We start from the raw sequence: 17,811 nt of genomic DNA, 5'->3' as shown, positions 1-17,811 counted from the left end.
TTGGTATAATGTATGTATATAATTCTATGATAGTTTATCATGTGTAGATTTGTGAAACCACTATCACAATCAAGATACAGAACTCTTGCATCACCACAAATATCTCTCTCATGTTACTCCTTTATATTCACACCCACCACCCCTCCCCCACACCATTTACATCCTTTTACCCTCTCCATTTAGAACATAGTTGTCTTAAATATTTCCTCTATCTATTGAGAATCACAACAAACAGTATCATAATTTTTGCTTCAACCATCAAAAAAAATTTAGAAAACCCATTAAGGAGGAAATTTATGGTATTTGCCCCAAATATTTACTTTCTCCATTGTTCTTCCTTCCTTCCTGATGTTCCAAGATTCCTTTCTATTTAGAGAACTTTTGTTAGCTATTCTTTTAGGTTAGGTCTGCTGGCAACAAATTCTCTAAGTTTTCCTTCATCTGAGAATGACTTTATTTCCTCTTCATTCTTGAATAATGTATTCAGTGAATATGGAATTATAGGTTGACAGTTTTTCTTTCAGCCCTTGAAAAATGTAGTTTCTGATAAGAAATTTGTGGTAATTTACATTGTTTTTCCTTTATAAGGAGGTTGTTTCCTCCTGTTGCTTTCAAGATTTTTCTTTGTCTTTTTTCTTTTAGAAATTTGATTATGATGTGTCTTGTTATAGATTTCTGTGTCCATTCATTTCAAGCATATCCCTGAGCATAGTTACAATAGCTGCTTTATAATCTTTGTCTATTCAACCCAACGTCTGGATCATTTTGAGATGCGTTCCTATTGATTGTCCTTTTCTCTTGAATATGGGCTACATTTAGTTTTTCTTTGTATGTCTACCAATTTTTATTGTATCCTTGAGAACTATGAAGAGAATTGAACATTGAGAATGGTTGAAGAGACTCTAGTTATGTTATATTCCTCTAAAGAATATATTTTTTTAAAGATTTATTTACTTTGAGAGAGAGCATGCTTGTGGGGGATTGGGGGGAGGGGCAAAGGAAGAGAACCTTTCAAACAGACTCCCCGCTGAGCGAGGAACCTGCATGGGGCTCAATCCCACAACCCATGAGATTGTCACCTGGGCTGAAACCAAGAGTCAGACCTCCAACCAACTCAGCCATCCAGGTGCCCCTGACTTTTTGTTTTAATAAGCAGTTAAGTTGGTTAAGACTCAATCTGTTCACTCTGTTTACCCTGAAGCAAGCAGCAGCTGAAACCTCTGCTCTGTTCTTTTAGCCTTAGATGCATTGCTTACATAGTTCCAGGTTAGCCAGAGATGTGAGTAGAGTTAATGTGTGGAATGTAAGGCTCTTCTTAGAGGTTCTCTTCTTTCCAGGACTCTCCCCTTAGTTTCAAGCTGCTGTAGTCACATTGAATTTTGTTCTCTTGTTCTTCAAGCCAGTAAACTTGATCTGAGTTTTATTTTTTTTATTTATTTTTATTTTTTTAAAAAAGATTTATTTATTTGACAGAGAGAGACACAGCAAGAGAGGGAACACAAGCAGGGGGAGTGGGAGAGGGAGAAGCAGGCTTCCCGCGGAGCAGGGAGCCTGATACGGGGCTCGATCCCAGGACTCTGGGATCATGACCTGAGCAGAAGGCAGACGCTTAACGACTGAGCCACCCAGGCGCCCCTTGATCTGAGTTTTAGAGGAGATGTTGAATTTAGCAAGGTGTTGTTTGGGTCTGTTTTACCAGATCCTGACCATCTTGTCATCTATTTTAGGGCACAGATTAGTCCTAAGCCTAGCAGGGAACCACTACCTCCCTGGCTCCTGCTTCTTCACTTTTGCCATTCCTTGGTCTGAGTGAAGTGTTTCTCCTCACAGCGTTGGAAGAACCCTGTTCTTGCCCCTAACTCTTTTTATCAGACTGTATCTGTTGCTCATTATCTCTTCCTCCCTGATTTCTGTAAGTGTTGGGGAGTTGGGATTTGTACTCCTAGGCTTATGGTAGGGCCACGTAGATATATATCGAACGTCTATGAAAGGTTGATCAACAAGATAAGCAGGCTATGGATGCAAGAGGGATGGTCCGTGGTGGATAAGAGTAGGGAGCATGGGGAGCAGAGCAGGTGAGAACTGCTGCCCCCACTGTGGCTGGACAGTGGGGACCGTTGATTGGCCTTAGGCCGAATTGAATCTCCCTTCCTGGATCACTGGCATTTTTTCTTAATCTCTTCACTCCCTAGTTCCTCAGTGCCTTCACCTTACTATTTTTCTTTCAACAAAAGCCATTCGCATTAATGTGCATGGCAAGATGGAAACTAAGGAGGGCACCTCTAATTTGAAGGAATTTTCTTGGGTCCACTTGGAGAGCGTGATATGTGCCCACAGAAGACTAGTGTCTGCCTCCACCTGGAAAACAGGTGGAGAGAAAAAAAAAAAGGAGGGGGGGTAGAGAGACAGGCTAGCTAGCTGTTCAAATGGGGGGGGGGATGGATAGAGAGGCCACTGCTGTGCTGGGTTAGGCCCGCAGCTCCAGAGGCTGTTGGGCAACTAGGGCATCTCCAGTCTCCAGGGCATTTGCTCTGTCCTTAGCCAGCACCTAGAAGTCTGGTGATACCTATGGCATTTCTCCTTTAAGAGGATCTTTTGCCTTTTTAGGTAGTCCTTAGACTAGAGCTAAGATGACTTCTTGCTGTGTACCTCCCCTGGGTCCATATCTTTTCTTACAGAGATGTGGACTTTCTTCCATGATAATTTGCTGCACAGAGGACAGTCTTGGTCCCCAGAGAATAAATCTTTAATTATAGAATGTTAGGCTTTAGGCAGCTAGAAAAGAGGAGAAGAGAGTATAAGCTGAAAAGGGCCCTCCTCACTCACCAGAGAGGTATGACCCATAAGGCTGCCCATTTTAAGGACGGGCAGATTTGGATGGAGAAGATGCTGTATAAGTGAGCTGTATTAGCTCCCACAATCTGCCCGTCTCTGTCCTTGTTGGAGATAGCCCAACATTCTAATGCAGATTGCAAATCTGGATAAGAGGGTATGCATGTTTTTTCAAAAAAAGACAAAGAACACCTATAAAATTACCAAAGTTTTCTTATTCAGATCTTAATATAGTTAGGGAGTCAGCTACCATCACTCGCCTCCTGTGAGGGGGGAAAAGAGTGAGCTTCACAGAGTGAAAAGAGGAAGTTCATGAGTGATTGATGAGTGCTCCATTAGGGGGGGATTTTTGGAGGTGGAGGAGGTTTTCTGATTGACTTTCAATTACATTTGGCCATCTTTGATTGGTTCAGTATCTACTGATTTCCAGGCTGAGTGGAATCATGTGGGTTTTCAGTCTCAACTAGAAGAACATCTGACCCTCAGCCTCAGGGTCAGAATCTTACATAAGCATTTCCTCCATTTGGGCAATGTTATGGTTGAAATTTAACCTGAAGCCCAGTCCAAATAAATGTTTTACATGTACTACTATCTATTCATATGAATCTATCTATTCGTAAGCCTCTAGCTTATAGTACCTGCACACACAGATAGGCAGGCTGGAGCCCAGGGGCCACTCACCGTTCTTTCCTTTTCCACTGTGGCCCAGCTGGAGGGACATGGAGAGAAGTGGAAGCATCCTTGTCTCTCCCAGCTTGACCCAGGTCCCTCCCTCTTCTATCAGAACTCCTATTTCCCCTCATGTGCCTAGCAGACTATGGAAGATTCTGGGCCCAGTGAACTCACCTGGAACACTCAAATGGAGGAAGGAAAGCAAAAGAGGGCCAAGGAAAGGGAAGTATCAACTTTCAGGTGTGACTTTATTCACCAGAGAGGGAGCAAAAGTACAAGTCAAGGGTGTGCAGAAGTATGGAGTGGTGATTGTGATTCAGGTCCCATGGGATGGAAAGTCATCCCCTCCTCACTTCGCCTTCTACCTCCATGCCCATTCTCTCTTTCTCTCTGAATCTCTCTCTCTCTCTCTCACACACACACACGCCCCTCCCTCCCTAACACACGATTTGTCAGTTTAAACCAGCATGCAAAACTGGATATGTGTTTCTTTGCTTCATTAAAAAGATTTTTTTTTAATTCTATTTCTACCCTGCAAGATTATATTAAATTTATAAAGTTGTTCTCCTCACCTCCATTCAATTCCCTGGTTCCTGACCTTACCAAGTACAAATATTTGATTGATTTGGAGAAGGAGACCCACAAGATTTATGAAAATCTGTGTTTCCTCAAGACTAGGAAAAGGGCACTGAGGTTAGATGGTCAAGTTCTGTTTTCCTCCAAAGCTCTGGTGGATCCTTGTTCCCGAGGCAGCCCAGTGTACACAGCCATGCTCTCTTTCTCTTATATCCAGAGCACTGGGTTGTGGGCGAGGTGCAATAGGAGACTGAAAATCACTACTATCTTTATGGCGAATCATCTTTAAAGATTTCTTGTCTTTGGAAAAAATGTCCAATAGAAAGAGAATGGACAAATACAATGTCATACTATTAAAAAACTATCGCCAAAAATTACACCACAGGTGAGTATTTAACAATATAGAGAACTGTTCATTAAATATTAATAAAGAAAATAAACAGCATATAAACAACTTGTAAATGTTAATGTTCATAATATATATGGTTATATAGTTCTCATTGAGACAGAGTAGGATAATGGGCATTTTAAATATCCCTCTTTTCATTTTATCTGCATTTTCTATAATCAACATGTATTATATCTGTACTAAGAAAATATCACAAATACTTTAAAATATGTATTATCAGAAATCCATGGGGCATCTGGGCGGCTCAGTGAGTTAAGCCTTCAACTCAGGTCATGATCCCGGGGTCATGGGACCAAGACCCACATAGGGTTCCCTGCTCAGCGGGGAGTCTGCTTCTCCTGCTCCCCCTGCTTGTGCTCTCTCTCTCTCTCTGTCAAATAAATAAATAAAATCTTTAAAACAAAAAGGAAATCCATCTGCCTTTTGACATCATCCAAATCTTTGTTTTGTCTAATTTAAAAAGAAATAAAAGATAATATTTTTAAAACCAAAGTAAGTGCTTTGTCAACACCAGGAAAGCAGAACCAAAGCATTCGCCAGAGCCCAACCTGGTCAGACGCCAGACCGGCCTGGGGACCCACTTGCTTTTGCAGCCCTGATGATCCTCAGGTCCCCAGAGGCATCAACATCCCCAAGTCTTCCAAAGGTAATGTAAATTACTGTAAACTGGTCTGTATCGAATCATCCGAACTGGATAAAACAGAAAGATCTGGATTCTTGTAGAACTCTGTCATGGTCCAGGAGTGTAACCTTGGACAAGCCACTTGATCTCTCCATCCTCTGCAAAAACAGGCCCTTCTTACTCACTCACCAATGATTCACGGAGGCGCTCCTGTGTGCATAGGCACTATTCATTAGCACTGCCTTGGGCTCATGCTAGAATGCTACAAATCTATGTTATTTTATAGACTTGCCCCCAATTTAATTTATACCACCACTGCCATACTTCAACACAGAATTATCCAGAATTTTCAAGGCTTGAGAGTGGAGCAGAACTATTGTAATCTAAGTTTTGAGACTTCCAGAAATAAGAGAAAATTAGTGTGGGCTTTTTAAAGGTGACAGAGGAGGCAAGACTGGGGTAAGGGATAAACTGAATGAAGAGTTAGAGAGGGACCAGATCGGAATCCACTTGGCTTAGAACAACTTGGAAGGAGGGGGCAAAGGGGATAATCCCCAGCAAAAGCAATGGGGAAAATTAAAGATCATGGTGATAAATTCCTAAGCATAATAGTCTAAATGCCTTATTTTCCCTCAATGTACCATTCATTATTCTTTTCAGGCAAGAACAATCTGAACCAAACAATGTTCCTGTGTTTTCTATTATTGCAAGAGAGGGAGAGATCGAGCCAAACATCTTTGTCCTTGAATATTTAGTAAAATCCATGGTAAGATCATGGATTTTAACAAATATGGGAAACATGGGCCAAAATCAATAGAGACCGGTGTTTTGCTCCAGAAAAACTACACAGAATAAACATGGCCATAAAGGACATAATAGTGTCAGGAAAAGCTATTTTTATACTTCTCAGAAGATATTTAGATACATTGCTAGGCACAGCATTTTGTTTTGGTTTTGGTATATCATAATGTGATTGTTTTTCCTCATTGCACAGCAACATGCTTACCAAGAAAATTCAAAGGGCCACCAGTAGTAAACAACTAGAAAACAAACTAGTTGAAAAATGCTCACATAAGGACATGTACTCACACTCAGATGCAAACTCACACAGACATGGATAAATGTAAGAAAAAGATGAAGGGGTGCCTGGGTGGCTCAGTTGGTTAAGTGTCTGCCTTTGGCTCAGGTCATGATCCCAGGGTCCTGGGATCGAGTCCTACATCCTGCTCCCTCCTCAGCAGGGAGTCTGCGTCTCCCTCTCCATCTACCCCTCCCCCCTGCTCATGCTCTCTCTCTCTCATGTTTGCTCTGTCTCAAATAAATAAATAAATAAATAAATAAAATAAGAAAGAAAAAGAAATAGGGGCGCCTGGATGACTCAGTTGGTTAAGCGTCCAACTCTTGATTTTGGCTCAGGTCATGATCTCAGGATCGTGAGATCGAGCCGTACATTGGGCTCTGTGCTGAGTGTGGAGTCTGCTTGAGATTCTCTCTTTCCTTCTCCCTCTGCCCCTCCCCTTGCTCTCTCTCTTTCTCTCTCTCCCTCTCAAATAAATAAATAAATCTTTAAAAAAGAAGAAAAAGAAATATGAGATAATCAATAAGGAAAACTGACCGCTAATCAGAAATTTAACTATGAGAACAAAAATTCCTTTGGGCAAAATTTGGTGAGCACATTCCCTCTTTATGAGACTCCAAAGAGCCCACCCAATGTCATGGGAAACAAACTAGTTGAAACAATGTCATGTTATTTTAAAGAACTCCACCGTGCTCAGTTATCTTAGCCAAATATGGGGGTAGTAAAGTAGAAGTGCATTGTGTGTCAAAGCAGACAGCGGTCAAGGGGTAAATCAAACCTAGTTAGAGGCTCTGAGGTCAGGACTGAAGATGTTCCTGGCCAGTATGACAGTTTGATTCATTAAAAGAACACTAACAGCAAACGAAACTCATTTTTCATTATACAAAAAAGTAATAATGTTCTATGATTCGTAACTATATATTTCCTTTACTTGTGTTAAAAAGCTAAGAAAGCTCAATTGAGATTATTAATGTTTACTCTTTGGAATCCAGAAATGTGCCATTTGATGATTTTTCAGCTATTACATGCACGCCCAGGTGCTCTGTATAGATTCTAACATTATTGGAGTATTTTGTATGTGCAAAGGCCTGCCAGAAAACTTCTGCCCTTACCTCCCTCTCCTTCACACGCATACATCTCTGCTTTCCTAAGTAAAAGGCTGTAGCATTATGCTTTATAGATTGTACATTACATATTATGTAACGAGATATGTGAAGTACACTTGATCCCAAGCCTTATCCCTCACTGATTGTAAGATCTTCAGCAAGTCCATTTCTGAATTACAGCTTCTACATCTGTAGAATGGAGCTAAGAATACCTTTTTATTGGTGGTTTTATAAACAGGTTCTTTAATTTTTTGACACTCCTCCCATCCTCCCATCGAGAGGTAGAATCCAATTCCCTCCCTTAAACATGTCCCAGACTTCGTGACTCATGTCTAAAGAATGGAATGTGGCAGAAATAATACCATGTGACTTCTGAGACTAAGTTCTCCCTGGCTCTCTCCCTTGGAATGATTGCTCTTGGAACCCAACCACTTCACCATTTGGTGGAAAAGCCAAGCTGCCACAAGGAAAGATCCCACATAAGTATTCCAACAACAGTTCCAGATGAACTCCCAGATGACAACCAACATCAGCTACCAGACACGTGAATGAGTTTTCAGATTGTTCTATCCCCCAATCTTTGAGCCACCCCAGCTGACACTGAGCACAGCAGAAACTGTCTCCTCCAAGTTCTCCCAAAATTATAGAGTAATGAGCAAATAGATACTGTTACTAGTTTAAGCCATTACGTTTTTGGGTGGTTTGTTGTGCAGCAACAAATAACTGGAACAGATTTTGGTACCATGACAAAACTGAAAACATGTGGCAATGAGTTCAGGACTGGTCAGACTGCAGAATTTGGGAAGGTCTTCAAGAAATTGTTAGTGGAAGCTTAATGGCTTTTTTTTTTAAGATTTATTTATTTATTTTAGAGAGTAGTGGGGGAAGGGGCAGAGGGAGAAGGAGAGAGAATCTCAAGTAGGCTCTATAGCCAGTGGAGAGCCCACACGGGGCTCCATCTCACCTCCGTGAGATCATGACCTGAGCTGAAATCAAGAATTGGACGCTTAACTGACTGAGACACCCGGGCGCCCCAGCTTCATGGCTCTGGAAGAGGTTATTGGTGAGGGTTGACAGGAAAGTAAGGAAAATGTTATTGGGAGCTGTCATAAAGTGGTAGAAAGTTCAGCAACACTGTCGATCTGTGGTAATATGGAAAACAGAAAATCTACAGGTTAACTGAATGACCTAAGGAGACTTTCCTGAAGAGCACTACGGGGGCTGCCTGGTTTTTCCCTGGCTACAGCAAAATGCAAGAGGAGAGAGAGAAGAAAGAACTGTTGCGTACAAAGGACCCAGGAACTGCCGGGTTGGAAAATAACAGTTTCTCTTTTCCCACCTCTCCAAATGGCAAATGAAATGGCTTCCAGGTAAAGATCGGATTCAGAGTGCTCTCAGGAAACCACAGTTCAAAGGTGAGGCCACCAGCGTGACTAACACTAGCAAGTGCTGGCAAAGATTTCAGGTGTTGCTTTGTCGACGTTTGCAAGTGGAGGAAAAGGCCCACAAACGGAAAGGGGGTTACCAGACAGCAGCTTTGGAGAATCTAAGGTAAAGAATGGCTAAGCGAGATTTATGGGAGTAGCTTTTGCCTGAGTTGCTGATACATTGATTCATAAGAAGCCCACAACTTTTTTTTTTTTAATTACAATCATTCTAGACTGAGAGGGACAGTCTGGCTATTGGATCCCCAGCCTTCTAAGGTCTGAGAGCCACCTAAAGAACTATGAGCGGTAAACATGGGCTCTTTTAGTGGAGAAGGAAGACTGGCTCCAAGGATGGAACCAGGGGCGCAGTGGGCGGAGCCAAAAGCTACTTCCAGGAAGTAGCGCGGAGTCCTAATTGCGGAATTGGCGAATTGAACTCAGGTGGGATTCGGAGCTGCTGTGTACCAGGGATGGCTGTATGCCTCCTGTTTTTCTTTTTTGAACAGAAGTGTGTATAGTGCTTACCCTGGGCGTGTCCCACCACCGTATATTAGACGTGGTTGGCAGCTGGCTTGTCTCTTGATTCATTGGCCTTCAGATGGAGAGGAGCTGCATCTGGAGCAGAGTACCCGAGGAGCCTCTGCTCCACCTGCACCTGATTTATGTGTGCAGATCATGACCCTCAAGCTGAGGCTGCAGCAGGTGCAACGTTTAAGTGGTGTAGGTATGGGGTGTGTGTGCGTGTGTGTGTGCGTGTGTGTTGGGTGATGAGTGTATTTTGCATGTAGGGGAAAATGTAAATAATTATGTACAGTGGGTGAGTTGTGATCATCTTAAAACATATCCATAAATTATTTCAAATTCTTCCCAACAAAAAATAGAGCCTAATTTCCCTTTCTTTGAATCATAGTTGGCTTCAGTGACTTGCTTCTAACAAATAGAATATGGCAGAAGTGATACTGTGTTACTTCTCAGACAAGATTACAAAACGAGAGACAGCTTTCACCTTGTTTTCTTTTTCTTGGGATGTTTGCCTTTGGAACCCAGCTGCCATTTTATTAGGAAGCCAACAGCCACATGAAAAGGCCATGAATAGGTGTTTGGCCCCAGCTCCAGCTGAGGTCCCGGCTCACAGTCAGCATGAACCAGCAAACTGTGAGTAAACGAGCTTCCTGAGGGCCTCAGCCATCAGTCTCAAGCCACCCCAGATGATAGGGGTGCCATATCCCTACTGGGGGCAAAGGGAGCAAAGACAAACTGTCCTTGCTCAGCCCTGCTCAAATTACAAATTCATGTGAGAAATAAATGCAGTCATTGTTTTAAGACACTAAGCTTTGGGGTGGTTTGTTAAGCAGCAGATACCCAGGTACTGATTTGCAAATCTCTACTAGAAATATCCACATATCTAAACAAAACCTTGTAACAGTTACAACATTTTATGCATTATAAATTACAGTTGCTTTATGGTCCCTAGCTTTATCACTGCCTAACTCTGGGGCCTTCAGTAGACCAGTCTTCTGAGTTTCATTTTCTGCGATTGTAAGATATAAAAATACTTGTCTTTTAAAAAACCATTTATGAAGATTATATAGCAACAAGGAAAATGATGATATATTGTAGGTTATAAAACTGGATTCAAATGATTACAACTGTAAAAATGTGCAGATGAGAAATAGACAGATTAGATTAGATTAGTGGGCTTAAAATAATTTTCCAAATTTCTGTGAGATTATTTACTTTAGTAATCAAAAAAACGTTAAGTGTTTAAAAAAATCCCATTGCGAATTCCCAGCCCAAACTTGGGGAATGGGTTGGGTTATTTCTTCTCACTGACCTCCCTGCTGGTTAAATCATGTAAAGTGGCTTGGAAGAGGAATGGGGACAAAATAACATCCTGTTACTTGGAGTTTGGAGGGCAATCAAGGATATACTCCAGAACTCAGATTTCCTGCCTCTCCGGCCAGTGCACCATTCCCTTACACTGTAGGCTCTTAATACTAGTTAGTTTTTTACCTATATGGGTTAAGCATGAAAACCAATGCCACATTAAATATTCATCTTTTAAATAAGCAGCAATCCCAGCTATCTGAGCTCAGAAGCCATGGAATCCAATGGTCAGGGGCATGGGTTGGAAACCTGCCTCCCCCAAGTACTGTTTGGGGTCTTTGCAGATGTAAGTAAGGATCTTGAGTGGAGATCATCCTGGATTACACAGATGGGTCCTAAATCCAATGATAAGTGTTCTTATAAGAGAGGAAGACAGCAGAAGACCATGTGAGGATGGAAGTAGAGATTGGGGCCACAAACTGAGGAATGTCTGGAGCCATCAGAAGGTGGAAGAGGCAAAGAAGCGTTTCTCCTTTAGGGCCCCAGGGGGAACACAGCCCTGTGGGCACCTTGATTTCAGGCTTCTAGCCCTCAGAACTGTGAGAGAATACATTTCTGTTGTTTTAAGCCACCGTGTGTGGGCTAATTTGTTATGACGGCTCTAGCAGACTAGTGGAATGGGTGAATCTCACAACCACAACATTGAACGAAAAAAATACTCAGGATACAGGGAAAAATGATATTTAAATAAAGTTTTAAAAACATGAAAACTGATACTTTGTATTATATTAATATATTATATATTAATGTATTATATATTAATAAAAACATAAAGAAACAAATGGGAATGATAAACACCAAATTTAGGAAGTGGGAACTGTGAAGGAAAAGGAGGGAACACAGTGGGGGTACACAGAGGGCTCCAGCTGTATTGATAATACTGTGTTTCTTAAGCTGAGTGGTGATCAAGCATGATCAATATAATATTTTAATTTTTTTATTTAATTTTTTATATTAATGGGTCTTGCTGCTTTTTGTTTGTTTGTTTTAAGATTTTATTTATTTATTTGACAGAGAGAGACACAGCGAGAGAGGGAACACAGGCAGGGGGAGTGGGAGAGGGAGAAGCAGGCTTCCCGCTGAGCAGGGAGCCCGATGTGGGGCTCGATCCCAGGACCCTGGGATCATGACCTGAGCCAAAGACAGACGCTTAACGACTGAGCCACCCAGGCGCCCCTCAATATCATATTTTTAATACCATTGTGTAGGACTAAACTATTTCATAATAAATTTAAAATAATGTTTAAAAGGAAAAAAGGAGAAGGACAAGAAGGAAGGGTGATAGCACCTTGAGGGCTGGAGCTTCTTTCTTGGGTAATGCGTGACCTTTCAAATGTCAGCCAGAACAACATGATTTGGTGCGTGTGCTGTCTCCTGATACTTAATAAGCAGATGAAAATCACTTTGTTAGTATTCAGAGTTCTGATGTCATTTATAAATAATTCCAATAGTAACCTTTTTCATTGGAAAAACACCTGTATAGTGCTGACTCTGATTACTCCCTGTGGATATTGCTTAGCTAAAAATTAATATATCATACTTTCTAGAATGACAGACTGTGGGCTGGAATAAGAGAAAACAGTAATTTATAAGATGGAGTAATTACTGGACGATCCAGGTACTATTTACTGACTTTCTTCTTTGTTCTCAAGCCAGCAAAATTATTGAGTCCACAATCCCAGAGTCCTTTATTAGCCTTAATCTTAGGTTGTCTATCAAAAACAATACTGTCGTGGATTAATAAACACCACAAACCCATAATAAGCGGCACAGGCCTTTCGTCCTCCGCGGCAGTAAGTGAGCTCCGCTGAAGCATTATCGAAGTGTGACTGACTGGCTGGGTTGCCAAGCCCTTGCTCCCTTAGTATGGCTGAAGCGCCTCCCTGGCTGCGCTCTCTGGAATATCCACGAGGTGGCAGCAACTCCTCGGCAGCCGACCAGGGGCTCCATGGGCAACTGCGGCCCTCATTGACTTCCTCCTCGCCAACAGGGCGGTTGTGGTTTCAAAGTCAGATTTGGTTGTTTCTTTTATTTATTTATTTATTTATTTTTTAAGATTTTATTTATTTATGTATTAGAGAGCGAGAGAGAGAGAAACAGCATGAAAGGGGAGAAGGTCAGAGGGAGAAGCAGGCTCGCCGCTGAGCTGGGAGCCCGATGTGGGACTCGATCCCGGTACTCCAGGATCATGACCTGAGCCGAAGGCAGTCGCTTAACCAACTGAGCCACCCAGGCGCCCTGGTTGTTTCTTTTAGAGCTGGGATTTAGAGTAGTCTCACATTTTTTCCTTCGTTTTTTCGGTACACTAGGTGAAATACTTTATTATTTTTAAAACATGCCTATTTTCCAAATTTACTAGGTCTGTGAATAATTTTAAATAAGACATTTATATTGTGAAGGCACAGGGGAAGTCAACATCTACAATAACCAAAGAAACAGATAATCTTTCAAACAATTTGCATTTTATAAAGGGCGGAATCATGATAGCAGGTAAAATATGGCTGGTACCAGGGGTCTCTTCTTGTAGGGCACTTTCGCCAAAATCCAGACTCAGCTGGGAAATGTCACATCAAGTCTCTAGTCTGCTTACTCTGTCTCACAGTGCCCAGCTTCAGAAGCTCTGAGCCCTTGAGCACCTAGGCCCCTAAAAGGATGATTAGATAATAGTGGTCCTCAGAAATTTCTGAGCTGACACTGCCTTTTTTTTTTTTCTTTTTTTAAGTTGGCTCCACACCCAGCATGGAGCCCCACAGGGGGATGAACTCAAGACCCTGAGATAAGATTTGAGCTGAGATCAAGAGTCAGATGCTTAACTGACTGAGCCACCCAGGTGCCCCACCGAATTTTCAGTATAAGGAAGACTCTCTCACATTCCTCAGATGTAAACATTCTAAGCATGCTTGGGATGTATAAAGAAGAAGAACCGTGAACTAGAAAAATGCCTTCTCTCAACTGTTCATAAATGTAGAACACGAGAAACAATGTGGTGAGAGAATGAACACTGGCTTTGGCATCTGGGAACACAGATTTGAGCCCTTTGCCTAAGGAACTGTGGGATCTGGGATATCTCTTCTGTGTAATGGATTTAATAATATCTCTCCGCCTGACCTCCTGGGTCTGTGAGACTCACACAGAACACAATCTAGATGCTCAATAAATGTTTGTTGAATATAGTTGAAATCAGTATAAATGATGGTGACAGGAATTTGAAAGATGTATTTTAATAAACAACCCAAAATACATAACTGTGGGGTTTTATAACTAAAACATAATGTAGTAATGGTTTTCAGAAATGAACAATGAATATCCTTCCACCCATCCTGAGTAGGGGTTTTCAGTTCTGGGAAGCTTTTCAAAATTCCCAGTGCCCAGGGGTTTTTGTGTTGTTTGGTTTGGTTAGTTGGTTGGTTGGTTAAGCCCTCTGGGTGATGATAACAAACAGCCAGGATTGAGAACCACTGCTCTAGTGCAAAAGTAAGTTAGTGCCATTCCTGAGTATTGGTTATAATTGAATTGGAGTAGAAATGAGTTTCTAGTTAAAAAAAAAAGTCTACTATTTCTGGCCAGAAATACAGGGCTATGTCTGGATCACTTTTCTTTGTTATGACACTCTTCTTTTTCTCTTTGTACAAAAGAAAAATTACTTGATGCAGAAAATGTGAAAAACATGATGAAAATAAAACAACAAAAAAAGCACTGTACATATGTAGCCCCCGGACACACCGGGGCGTGCCCTTGCAGTTTCTTTTTTCTTGTGTATATTTCTAGAATGAAAATGGAATCAGGCCACGTTTTGTAGCCGGTTTGTTTACTTGGGAATATGATGTGGACATCTTCCCATACCAATGAACTTTCTTCCAGGACATGGCTTTTAATGGCTACTTTGCGGCTATTAGATACGTCATCATTTCTTTATTTTCTTGTTATCTAACTTTAGATTGTTTTCAGTTATTCTATTCTTATAAAGATATTACGATAAATTCCTATAATACAGTTTTTGCACAAAGCTCTGATAATTCCTTTGAATAATGGCCCCACCTTTTATATTTACTCCTGATCCGTTTGAGCAGGCTTTAGATGAATCACAAACAGGAAGATGAACTTCTCAGAAGTCCTGATGCCAATGACCTACCTCCACATTCCAGAAGTAGCTCCAGAACAGCTGAATCTGTTAGCCCATACTGTCAGGTGGGAGAGCTCAAAATTAGCCGAATATTCACTAGATTAGTGGTGCTCAAAGTTCAATGTATGTATGAATCTTGTCAAATGCAGAGCTTGTCAAATGCTGATCTGGGGTGGAGGCTGAGGTTCTGGTTTTCCATCCGGCTCCCAGGTGATGCTGATGCTGCTGGTCAGTGGACCACACTTGAGCAGCAAGGACCAAGATTATATTCCCATTAGACCAAGTATACCTATGTCTCATCTTTGCGTTTCCTAATTGTATAAAACACAATGACGTCCACAAATAAAGGGGCAGAGTTTAAATGACTATCTATTTTCAATAATGTGTTCAAGCCGGTTCATTTGGACCTTGCTTTTGGAAGAAAAATTTAGCTCTTTATGTTTAGCATTCTCTCTAATTTCCAGAGGACCATAGGCAGCTTTTCTTTCCATATTAGTAATTCTATAAAAGAGAAAAATCAAGGATTTATATCTGAGACTGATGCTATATCATGGATCCCCGAATGTGAATGAAGCAGCTTGCCCTTTCCTCCATTCATTATTGGAATCTTTCAACTATCACCAGTGGCCTATTGGAAATCTGAATTGTGAAGAACACGCTTAGTGATTGGTGGGATTTTCCAGGAAATATCACATTTTTTTTTACCAGGAAAAAATAAATAAACAAATACTTCACCGTTTTTGTTTTAACAAGGTAAGGTAACCCACCATATACTTTGAATATTGACAATTGGTATTTAAACAACTTCTATTACAAAAGAACAATGCATGTTCATTGTAGGAAATTTGGACACATTAGAAGGTAGAAAAAAGAATTAAATGCCATCACCCAGAGATAATTATCATTGTTAATAATCTACTACAGGGATGCCTGGGTGGCTCAGTCGGTTAAGCATCCGACTCTTGGTTTTGGCTCAGGTCCTGATCTCAGGATCATGAGATCTAGCCCTGTGTGGGGCTCTGTGCTCAGGGCAGAGTCTACTTAGGATTCTCTCCCCCTCTCCCTACCCCTCCCGCTCATCCTTGTGCGCTCTCTCTCTCAAATAAATAAATAAATCTTAAAAAAATCTATTACAAGCATCCCCATGTACCTCAGCAATTTAGGAAAATCCTCATCCCCTCTTTGGTTCATAAAATCCACTTCCAGACACAAATCTCATGCAATTTTTCTGCTCCTTATCCTAGGAAGTAGGCATAGTAAATCCAACACACTCTTAAGAACTATTTCTTTTTCACATCCTTTGTCAGTCATATTAAACCGTTTTATTGGGGGAAAATTATTATTAAATCACCTAAACTTTTATAATATTTATTCACATAGTAATATTATTCCACTTGTTTTTATAAGTGGATATTTAATTATTTAATGGTTTCTAGGTTTTTTTTTTTAACATCAGTTTAGCAACCCTTCCTTACCGAGTCAACAGCCCACAATATGACAAGCTAATTAAATTAATTAACCTCTGCACGTCAGCTCACATACTGTGTTCAGTCAGTTAAAATACCACAGATACTGTAGAATAATTATTAGACCCATGATTTGATCAGTGTTTCAGACTTTATAATAGGTCCACATACAGATATTTCGTATGTACTTTATTATGTTGTCACCACAGCAACTCTGTGAAATGTTAGTTTTATCTCTGTTTTATAAGTGACAGAATTGAGGTGCGAAGATGTTAAGTGATTTACTAAAAATCTCACATTCAGGGAGTGGTGGAACAGTGAAAATGGTACCTTTTAAAATTTTCTACTACTGACTCATTTTGTTCTTAATTTCTCCATTAAAATGTTCAGAATAAAAACGTCTTCATTTAAAGATATAAGATACAAAGATGCAGATGTTTATGCTTCTTGCTATGCTGTAAAAATTCCTTTATCTCTGAAAATAAAGGTATAAGATACATACGGGAACCCTGCACTATCTTTTCAGTTTTTCTGTAAATCTAAAACTACTCTTGAAAAGTTTATTTAAATGGGGTTGCCTGGGTCTCAGTCAGTTAAACTTCTGCCTTCGGTTCAGGTCATGATCTCAGGGTCATTTAGGTCATGAATTCGGGGTCCTGGGATTGAGCACCGCATGGGGCTCCCTGCTTGGTGGGGAGTCGGCTTCTCTCTCTGCCCCTCCCCCCTCGTTTTCTCTTTCTCTCTCTCAAATAAATAAATAAAATCTTTTTTAAAAAGTTTATTTAAAAGTATAAAAAGATAATCTTATAAAATTACATACATCAAAAAAATTTTACATATATCTTGTCAAAATATCTTTTATGTAAATAGTTGTTAACTAATTTCCACTTCTGCCTTCCCAGCCTTATAATCCTGTGGTATCCTACAACCACAGACCTTATGACAACATAATAAAGTACATACGAAATATCTGTATGTGGACCTCTTGATATTCAAGACGGCTGAGACCATCCAGCCAAGAGACACACCCCACAGAATCCAGAGTCTCTCAGTACAGTGGAGTATCTTTTCTAGTGTGGCCAAAGACACATTTCTCATCTAGGTTTCTAATTCTTTCCATCCCAGGAACATGCTGGCGTCCATAAATTAAATTTCACCCTTTGGAAGATGAGCATTGCTCGGGGTGATTGCCTCAGCACCCTGGCTGCCCTTCAGGGCCAGTTCAACATGGATGTGTCCCCTCACTGTCCAGGAGCCCACAACCCCGCCGTAGGCTTGTCTGGAACTGCACAACCATGACTGGCTGACAAGTCTTCCTGTAGAGTGATAGCACAGGATCAGGTCAGTTTGCCTGCCTGATGGTGTTATACTAAAAGTCACCTTTCTTTTAGGAGTAAACAGAATTTAAGTGTTTATCAACCCCTTTTTGTTAAAAAAGACTCATCTTTGCCTACTCTTTTCCTTTCCATCTTTTGCTTCCAACAATGGATCTGCCAGAGAGTTTCTTGGAGCTTTGGGAAATTGAATTAGGAGGAAAGACTGAGAATGAGAAGCGCTCAGGCTGGTGGTGGTAGAAAAATTGAACCTCTGATTTTTAGGTGGGCATGCAGCCT

Source organism: Phoca vitulina, unplaced genomic scaffold (assembly GCF_004348235.1).
Source record: "Phoca vitulina isolate PV1807 unplaced genomic scaffold, GSC_HSeal_1.0 scaffold1, whole genome shotgun sequence".
NCBI classification, from domain to species: Eukaryota; Metazoa; Chordata; class Mammalia; order Carnivora; family Phocidae; genus Phoca; species Phoca vitulina.
The sequence above is the reverse complement of the archived record's forward strand: the minus strand, read 5'-3'. Positions refer to the sequence as shown.